Source organism: Azolla caroliniana, unplaced genomic scaffold (genome assembly GCF_043228905.1).
Source record: "Azolla caroliniana isolate FFs.n. ecotype wild unplaced genomic scaffold, voAzoCaro1.0.p SCAF_343, whole genome shotgun sequence".
NCBI classification, from domain to species: Eukaryota; Viridiplantae; Streptophyta; class Polypodiopsida; order Salviniales; family Salviniaceae; genus Azolla; species Azolla caroliniana.
In genome coordinates this window covers 21992-32933 of record NW_028230778.1, presented here as the reverse complement: position 1 = coordinate 32933, position 10942 = coordinate 21992, and the positions used below count along the sequence as shown (strand labels likewise).

The following is a 10942-nucleotide window of genomic DNA, read 5'->3' as shown; positions in this document are numbered from 1 at the left end:
TCCCTTGGGGAAGGGATAACATCGCGTATTTGAACGTAATCATCGATCACGACGATGCCGTTCACATATTTCTGATGCGCATTCGCTCGAGGGAACATATGAACAATGCCTTTCTTGCTTACGCTCGCCGTGCTCCTGTCTGGCCTGGTTTGAATACAAGCGAGTAGACGCAAGAATGTGATGACGCCCAGTCGTTGTATGATGTGTATTTGGACGTGGTCCTCAACAAGGATGACGTCGTTTGAAATTTAGAAACAATCTACACGAAGGCCACCGCTAAGACGTCGCATGCGCGATACTCTTCATTTGGTTAGAGTAGAATGCGCGTATTCGAGATTCAACGATGCAAATTTACGTACGAGTGGAAGAACCTAGCGGCCGGTATCATGAGACGAGAACGGTATCTACACATCGGAGATTGACAGTTTGAGACGAAAACTCTTCTCGAAGGTCATTTGTATGGTTCATGCATGCTTTTCTATGGATTGCATTGCATGCGTCACACCGCATACCTTTATCCGATAAACCCATTTAAGCGCATCTCCGTAATGTGGCGAGTAATAGAATGGTAAGGTAAGTGACAAGAGATCCCATGAAAAATACGATGATCAAGAAATATGATGAGAAATGAGAGATCCTATCCGATCACGTGCGAGATCTTCATTCCTTTCACGTTTCGATGAATGGTCGAAGATCCTATGGCCTAATGGATAAGGCGTTGGTCTTCGAAACCAAAGATTCTAGGTTCGACCCCTAGTAGGATCGGTTTAGAATCGTGACCCTAGTGTACGTCGACATCAAGAACACGACGACCAAGGATCATTCACGGAGTCATAATGCGCATCCGTCTCGACCGTCTAGAAAATGCGCGGATCTTGTATCCGCTGTTTTGGCTTAATGGATGCATTCATTTACGAGGATGATGATGTTTAATAGGTAAAAGAAATGGAACGGTTTATCCGGCACAAATTCCTCATCAAAAGTGCATCGCATGTCCATCGCGATCCTCAATGGAAGTACATTTTCCAATGGAAAACCGAAGATCCTATGGCCCAATGGATAAGGCGCTGGTCTACGAAACCAGAGATTCTAGGTTCGATCCCTGGTAGGATCGATTAGGATTAGGTTCCGCTTCTCGAGAATCGGAATACAACGAGACTGTTGCGCAATCAATACATGCGTGGATCCCTTGGGGAAGGGATAACATCGCGTATTTGAACGTAATCATCGATCACGACGATGCCGTTCACATATTTCTGATGCGCATTCGCTCGAGGGAACATATGAACAATGCCTTTCTTGCTTACGCTCGCCGTGCTCCTGTCTGGCCTGGTTTGAATACAAGCGAGTAGACGCAAGAATGTGATGACGCCCAGTCGTTGTATGATGTGTATTTGGACGTGGTCCTCAACAAGGATGACGTCGTTTGAAATTTAGAAACAATCTACACGAAGGCCACCGCTAAGACGTCGCATGCGCGATACTCTTCATTTGGTTAGAGTAGAATGCGCGTATTCGAGATTCAACGATGCAAATTTACGTACGAGTGGAAGAACCTAGCGGCCGGTATCATGAGACGAGAACGGTATCTACACATCGGAGATTGACAGTTTGAGACGAAAACTCTTCTCGAAGGTCATTTGTATGGTTCATGCATGCTTTTCTATGGATTGCATTGCATGCGTCACACCGCATACCTTTATCCGATAAACCCATTTAAGCGCATCTCCGTAATGTGGCGAGTAATAGAATGGTAAGGTAAGTGACAAGAGATCCCATGAAAAATACGATGATCAAGAAATATGATGAGAAATGAGAGATCCTATCCGATCACGTGCGAGATCTTCATTCCTTTCACGTTTCGATGAATGGTCGAAGATCCTATGGCCTAATGGATAAGGCGTTGGTCTTCGAAACCAAAGATTCTAGGTTCGACCCCTAGTAGGATCGGTTTAGAATCGTGACCCTAGTGTACGTCGACATCAAGAACACGACGACCAAGGATCATTCACGGAGTCATAATGCGCATCCGTCTCGACCGTCTAGAAAATGCGCGGATCTTGTATCCGCTGTTTTGGCTTAATGGATGCATTCATTTACGAGGATGATGATGTTTAATAGGTAAAAGAAATGGAACGGTTTATCCGGCACAAATTCCTCATCAAAAGTGCATCGCATGTCCATCGCGATCCTCAATGGAAGTACATTTTCCAATGGAAAACCGAAGATCCTATGGCCCAATGGATAAGGCGCTGGTCTACGAAACCAGAGATTCTAGGTTCGATCCCTGGTAGGATCGATTAGGATTAGGTTCCGCTTCTCGAGAATCGGAATACAACGAGACTGTTGCGCAATCAATACATGCGTGGATCCCTTGGGGAAGGGATAACATCGCGTATTTGAACGTAATCATCGATCACGACGATGCCGTTCACATATTTCTGATGCGCATTCGCTCGAGGGAACATATGAACAATGCCTTTCTTGCTTACGCTCGCCGTGCTCCTGTCTGGCCTGGTTTGAATACAAGCGAGTAGACGCAAGAATGTGATGACGCCCAGTCGTTGTATGATGTGTATTTGGACGTGGTCCTCAACAAGGATGACGTCGTTTGAAATTTAGAAACAATCTACACGAAGGCCACCGCTAAGACGTCGCATGCGCGATACTCTTCATTTGGTTAGAGTAGAATGCGCGTATTCGAGATTCAACGATGCAAATTTACGTACGAGTGGAAGAACCTAGCGGCCGGTATCATGAGACGAGAACGGTATCTACACATCGGAGATTGACAGTTTGAGACGAAAACTCTTCTCGAAGGTCATTTGTATGGTTCATGCATGCTTTTCTATGGATTGCATTGCATGCGTCACACCGCATACCTTTATCCGATAAACCCATTTAAGCGCATCTCCGTAATGTGGCGAGTAATAGAATGGTAAGGTAAGTGACAAGAGATCCCATGAAAAATACGATGATCAAGAAATATGATGAGAAATGAGAGATCCTATCCGATCACGTGCGAGATCTTCATTCCTTTCACGTTTCGATGAATGGTCGAAGATCCTATGGCCTAATGGATAAGGCGTTGGTCTTCGAAACCAAAGATTCTAGGTTCGACCCCTAGTAGGATCGGTTTAGAATCGTGACCCTAGTGTACGTCGACATCAAGAACACGACGACCAAGGATCATTCACGGAGTCATAATGCGCATCCGTCTCGACCGTCTAGAAAATGCGCGGATCTTGTATCCGCTGTTTTGGCTTAATGGATGCATTCATTTACGAGGATGATGATGTTTAATAGGTAAAAGAAATGGAACGGTTTATCCGGCACAAATTCCTCATCAAAAGTGCATCGCATGTCCATCGCGATCCTCAATGGAAGTACATTTTCCAATGGAAAACCGAAGATCCTATGGCCCAATGGATAAGGCGCTGGTCTACGAAACCAGAGATTCTAGGTTCGATCCCTGGTAGGATCGATTAGGATTAGGTTCCGCTTCTCGAGAATCGGAATACAACGAGACTGTTGCGCAATCAATACATGCGTGGATCCCTTGGGGAAGGGATAACATCGCGTATTTGAACGTAATCATCGATCACGACGATGCCGTTCACATATTTCTGATGCGCATTCGCTCGAGGGAACATATGAACAATGCCTTTCTTGCTTACGCTCGCCGTGCTCCTGTCTGGCCTGGTTTGAATACAAGCGAGTAGACGCAAGAATGTGATGACGCCCAGTCGTTGTATGATGTGTATTTGGACGTGGTCCTCAACAAGGATGACGTCGTTTGAAATTTAGAAACAATCTACACGAAGGCCACCGCTAAGACGTCGCATGCGCGATACTCTTCATTTGGTTAGAGTAGAATGCGCGTATTCGAGATTCAACGATGCAAATTTACGTACGAGTGGAAGAACCTAGCGGCCGGTATCATGAGACGAGAACGGTATCTACACATCGGAGATTGACAGTTTGAGACGAAAACTCTTCTCGAAGGTCATTTGTATGGTTCATGCATGCTTTTCTATGGATTGCATTGCATGCGTCACACCGCATACCTTTATCCGATAAACCCATTTAAGCGCATCTCCGTAATGTGGCGAGTAATAGAATGGTAAGGTAAGTGACAAGAGATCCCATGAAAAATACGATGATCAAGAAATATGATGAGAAATGAGAGATCCTATCCGATCACGTGCGAGATCTTCATTCCTTTCACGTTTCGATGAATGGTCGAAGATCCTATGGCCTAATGGATAAGGCGTTGGTCTTCGAAACCAAAGATTCTAGGTTCGACCCCTAGTAGGATCGGTTTAGAATCGTGACCCTAGTGTACGTCGACATCAAGAACACGACGACCAAGGATCATTCACGGAGTCATAATGCGCATCCGTCTCGACCGTCTAGAAAATGCGCGGATCTTGTATCCGCTGTTTTGGCTTAATGGATGCATTCATTTACGAGGATGATGATGTTTAATAGGTAAAAGAAATGGAACGGTTTATCCGGCACAAATTCCTCATCAAAAGTGCATCGCATGTCCATCGCGATCCTCAATGGAAGTACATTTTCCAATGGAAAACCGAAGATCCTATGGCCCAATGGATAAGGCGCTGGTCTACGAAACCAGAGATTCTAGGTTCGATCCCTGGTAGGATCGATTAGGATTAGGTTCCGCTTCTCGAGAATCGGAATACAACGAGACTGTTGCGCAATCAATACATGCGTGGATCCCTTGGGGAAGGGATAACATCGCGTATTTGAACGTAATCATCGATCACGACGATGCCGTTCACATATTTCTGATGCGCATTCGCTCGAGGGAACATATGAACAATGCCTTTCTTGCTTACGCTCGCCGTGCTCCTGTCTGGCCTGGTTTGAATACAAGCGAGTAGACGCAAGAATGTGATGACGCCCAGTCGTTGTATGATGTGTATTTGGACGTGGTCCTCAACAAGGATGACGTCGTTTGAAATTTAGAAACAATCTACACGAAGGCCACCGCTAAGACGTCGCATGCGCGATACTCTTCATTTGGTTAGAGTAGAATGCGCGTATTCGAGATTCAACGATGCAAATTTACGTACGAGTGGAAGAACCTAGCGGCCGGTATCATGAGACGAGAACGGTATCTACACATCGGAGATTGACAGTTTGAGACGAAAACTCTTCTCGAAGGTCATTTGTATGGTTCATGCATGCTTTTCTATGGATTGCATTGCATGCGTCACACCGCATACCTTTATCCGATAAACCCATTTAAGCGCATCTCCGTAATGTGGCGAGTAATAGAATGGTAAGGTAAGTGACAAGAGATCCCATGAAAAATACGATGATCAAGAAATATGATGAGAAATGAGAGATCCTATCCGATCACGTGCGAGATCTTCATTCCTTTCACGTTTCGATGAATGGTCGAAGATCCTATGGCCTAATGGATAAGGCGTTGGTCTTCGAAACCAAAGATTCTAGGTTCGACCCCTAGTAGGATCGGTTTAGAATCGTGACCCTAGTGTACGTCGACATCAAGAACACGACGACCAAGGATCATTCACGGAGTCATAATGCGCATCCGTCTCGACCGTCTAGAAAATGCGCGGATCTTGTATCCGCTGTTTTGGCTTAATGGATGCATTCATTTACGAGGATGATGATGTTTAATAGGTAAAAGAAATGGAACGGTTTATCCGGCACAAATTCCTCATCAAAAGTGCATCGCATGTCCATCGCGATCCTCAATGGAAGTACATTTTCCAATGGAAAACCGAAGATCCTATGGCCCAATGGATAAGGCGCTGGTCTACGAAACCAGAGATTCTAGGTTCGATCCCTGGTAGGATCGATTAGGATTAGGTTCCGCTTCTCGAGAATCGGAATACAACGAGACTGTTGCGCAATCAATACATGCGTGGATCCCTTGGGGAAGGGATAACATCGCGTATTTGAACGTAATCATCGATCACGACGATGCCGTTCACATATTTCTGATGCGCATTCGCTCGAGGGAACATATGAACAATGCCTTTCTTGCTTACGCTCGCCGTGCTCCTGTCTGGCCTGGTTTGAATACAAGCGAGTAGACGCAAGAATGTGATGACGCCCAGTCGTTGTATGATGTGTATTTGGACGTGGTCCTCAACAAGGATGACGTCGTTTGAAATTTAGAAACAATCTACACGAAGGCCACCGCTAAGACGTCGCATGCGCGATACTCTTCATTTGGTTAGAGTAGAATGCGCGTATTCGAGATTCAACGATGCAAATTTACGTACGAGTGGAAGAACCTAGCGGCCGGTATCATGAGACGAGAACGGTATCTACACATCGGAGATTGACAGTTTGAGACGAAAACTCTTCTCGAAGGTCATTTGTATGGTTCATGCATGCTTTTCTATGGATTGCATTGCATGCGTCACACCGCATACCTTTATCCGATAAACCCATTTAAGCGCATCTCCGTAATGTGGCGAGTAATAGAATGGTAAGGTAAGTGACAAGAGATCCCATGAAAAATACGATGATCAAGAAATATGATGAGAAATGAGAGATCCTATCCGATCACGTGCGAGATCTTCATTCCTTTCACGTTTCGATGAATGGTCGAAGATCCTATGGCCTAATGGATAAGGCGTTGGTCTTCGAAACCAAAGATTCTAGGTTCGACCCCTAGTAGGATCGGTTTAGAATCGTGACCCTAGTGTACGTCGACATCAAGAACACGACGACCAAGGATCATTCACGGAGTCATAATGCGCATCCGTCTCGACCGTCTAGAAAATGCGCGGATCTTGTATCCGCTGTTTTGGCTTAATGGATGCATTCATTTACGAGGATGATGATGTTTAATAGGTAAAAGAAATGGAACGGTTTATCCGGCACAAATTCCTCATCAAAAGTGCATCGCATGTCCATCGCGATCCTCAATGGAAGTACATTTTCCAATGGAAAACCGAAGATCCTATGGCCCAATGGATAAGGCGCTGGTCTACGAAACCAGAGATTCTAGGTTCGATCCCTGGTAGGATCGATTAGGATTAGGTTCCGCTTCTCGAGAATCGGAATACAACGAGACTGTTGCGCAATCAATACATGCGTGGATCCCTTGGGGAAGGGATAACATCGCGTATTTGAACGTAATCATCGATCACGACGATGCCGTTCACATATTTCTGATGCGCATTCGCTCGAGGGAACATATGAACAATGCCTTTCTTGCTTACGCTCGCCGTGCTCCTGTCTGGCCTGGTTTGAATACAAGCGAGTAGACGCAAGAATGTGATGACGCCCAGTCGTTGTATGATGTGTATTTGGACGTGGTCCTCAACAAGGATGACGTCGTTTGAAATTTAGAAACAATCTACACGAAGGCCACCGCTAAGACGTCGCATGCGCGATACTCTTCATTTGGTTAGAGTAGAATGCGCGTATTCGAGATTCAACGATGCAAATTTACGTACGAGTGGAAGAACCTAGCGGCCGGTATCATGAGACGAGAACGGTATCTACACATCGGAGATTGACAGTTTGAGACGAAAACTCTTCTCGAAGGTCATTTGTATGGTTCATGCATGCTTTTCTATGGATTGCATTGCATGCGTCACACCGCATACCTTTATCCGATAAACCCATTTAAGCGCATCTCCGTAATGTGGCGAGTAATAGAATGGTAAGGTAAGTGACAAGAGATCCCATGAAAAATACGATGATCAAGAAATATGATGAGAAATGAGAGATCCTATCCGATCACGTGCGAGATCTTCATTCCTTTCACGTTTCGATGAATGGTCGAAGATCCTATGGCCTAATGGATAAGGCGTTGGTCTTCGAAACCAAAGATTCTAGGTTCGACCCCTAGTAGGATCGGTTTAGAATCGTGACCCTAGTGTACGTCGACATCAAGAACACGACGACCAAGGATCATTCACGGAGTCATAATGCGCATCCGTCTCGACCGTCTAGAAAATGCGCGGATCTTGTATCCGCTGTTTTGGCTTAATGGATGCATTCATTTACGAGGATGATGATGTTTAATAGGTAAAAGAAATGGAACGGTTTATCCGGCACAAATTCCTCATCAAAAGTGCATCGCATGTCCATCGCGATCCTCAATGGAAGTACATTTTCCAATGGAAAACCGAAGATCCTATGGCCCAATGGATAAGGCGCTGGTCTACGAAACCAGAGATTCTAGGTTCGATCCCTGGTAGGATCGATTAGGATTAGGTTCCGCTTCTCGAGAATCGGAATACAACGAGACTGTTGCGCAATCAATACATGCGTGGATCCCTTGGGGAAGGGATAACATCGCGTATTTGAACGTAATCATCGATCACGACGATGCCGTTCACATATTTCTGATGCGCATTCGCTCGAGGGAACATATGAACAATGCCTTTCTTGCTTACGCTCGCCGTGCTCCTGTCTGGCCTGGTTTGAATACAAGCGAGTAGACGCAAGAATGTGATGACGCCCAGTCGTTGTATGATGTGTATTTGGACGTGGTCCTCAACAAGGATGACGTCGTTTGAAATTTAGAAACAATCTACACGAAGGCCACCGCTAAGACGTCGCATGCGCGATACTCTTCATTTGGTTAGAGTAGAATGCGCGTATTCGAGATTCAACGATGCAAATTTACGTACGAGTGGAAGAACCTAGCGGCCGGTATCATGAGACGAGAACGGTATCTACACATCGGAGATTGACAGTTTGAGACGAAAACTCTTCTCGAAGGTCATTTGTATGGTTCATGCATGCTTTTCTATGGATTGCATTGCATGCGTCACACCGCATACCTTTATCCGATAAACCCATTTAAGCGCATCTCCGTAATGTGGCGAGTAATAGAATGGTAAGGTAAGTGACAAGAGATCCCATGAAAAATACGATGATCAAGAAATATGATGAGAAATGAGAGATCCTATCCGATCACGTGCGAGATCTTCATTCCTTTCACGTTTCGATGAATGGTCGAAGATCCTATGGCCTAATGGATAAGGCGTTGGTCTTCGAAACCAAAGATTCTAGGTTCGACCCCTAGTAGGATCGGTTTAGAATCGTGACCCTAGTGTACGTCGACATCAAGAACACGACGACCAAGGATCATTCACGGAGTCATAATGCGCATCCGTCTCGACCGTCTAGAAAATGCGCGGATCTTGTATCCGCTGTTTTGGCTTAATGGATGCATTCATTTACGAGGATGATGATGTTTAATAGGTAAAAGAAATGGAACGGTTTATCCGGCACAAATTCCTCATCAAAAGTGCATCGCATGTCCATCGCGATCCTCAATGGAAGTACATTTTCCAATGGAAAACCGAAGATCCTATGGCCCAATGGATAAGGCGCTGGTCTACGAAACCAGAGATTCTAGGTTCGATCCCTGGTAGGATCGATTAGGATTAGGTTCCGCTTCTCGAGAATCGGAATACAACGAGACTGTTGCGCAATCAATACATGCGTGGATCCCTTGGGGAAGGGATAACATCGCGTATTTGAACGTAATCATCGATCACGACGATGCCGTTCACATATTTCTGATGCGCATTCGCTCGAGGGAACATATGAACAATGCCTTTCTTGCTTACGCTCGCCGTGCTCCTGTCTGGCCTGGTTTGAATACAAGCGAGTAGACGCAAGAATGTGATGACGCCCAGTCGTTGTATGATGTGTATTTGGACGTGGTCCTCAACAAGGATGACGTCGTTTGAAATTTAGAAACAATCTACACGAAGGCCACCGCTAAGACGTCGCATGCGCGATACTCTTCATTTGGTTAGAGTAGAATGCGCGTATTCGAGATTCAACGATGCAAATTTACGTACGAGTGGAAGAACCTAGCGGCCGGTATCATGAGACGAGAACGGTATCTACACATCGGAGATTGACAGTTTGAGACGAAAACTCTTCTCGAAGGTCATTTGTATGGTTCATGCATGCTTTTCTATGGATTGCATTGCATGCGTCACACCGCATACCTTTATCCGATAAACCCATTTAAGCGCATCTCCGTAATGTGGCGAGTAATAGAATGGTAAGGTAAGTGACAAGAGATCCCATGAAAAATACGATGATCAAGAAATATGATGAGAAATGAGAGATCCTATCCGATCACGTGCGAGATCTTCATTCCTTTCACGTTTCGATGAATGGTCGAAGATCCTATGGCCTAATGGATAAGGCGTTGGTCTTCGAAACCAAAGATTCTAGGTTCGACCCCTAGTAGGATCGGTTTAGAATCGTGACCCTAGTGTACGTCGACATCAAGAACACGACGACCAAGGATCATTCACGGAGTCATAATGCGCATCCGTCTCGACCGTCTAGAAAATGCGCGGATCTTGTATCCGCTGTTTTGGCTTAATGGATGCATTCATTTACGAGGATGATGATGTTTAATAGGTAAAAGAAATGGAACGGTTTATCCGGCACAAATTCCTCATCAAAAGTGCATCGCATGTCCATCGCGATCCTCAATGGAAGTACATTTTCCAATGGAAAACCGAAGATCCTATGGCCCAATGGATAAGGCGCTGGTCTACGAAACCAGAGATTCTAGGTTCGATCCCTGGTAGGATCGATTAGGATTAGGTTCCGCTTCTCGAGAATCGGAATACAACGAGACTGTTGCGCAATCAATACATGCGTGGATCCCTTGGGGAAGGGATAACATCGCGTATTTGAACGTAATCATCGATCACGACGATGCCGTTCACATATTTCTGATGCGCATTCGCTCGAGGGAACATATGAACAATGCCTTTCTTGCTTACGCTCGCCGTGCTCCTGTCTGGCCTGGTTTGAATACAAGCGAGTAGACGCAAGAATGTGATGACGCCCAGTCGTTGTATGATGTGTATTTGGACGTGGTCCTCAACAAGGATGACGTCGTTTGAAATTTAGAAACAATCTACACGAAGGCCACCGC

General features: G+C 45.4%; 1 non-coding gene across 1 annotated transcript; it reads left to right on the top strand.

Moving 5' to 3' along the window:
• The first annotated feature begins 692 nt into the window (after positions 1–692).
• On the top strand, positions 693–765 carry TRNAR-UCG (transfer RNA arginine (anticodon UCG)). The gene has a single exon. It is a non-coding gene; the product is annotated as a tRNA-Arg (tRNA).
• The last annotated feature ends 10177 nt before the right edge of the window (positions 766–10942 follow it).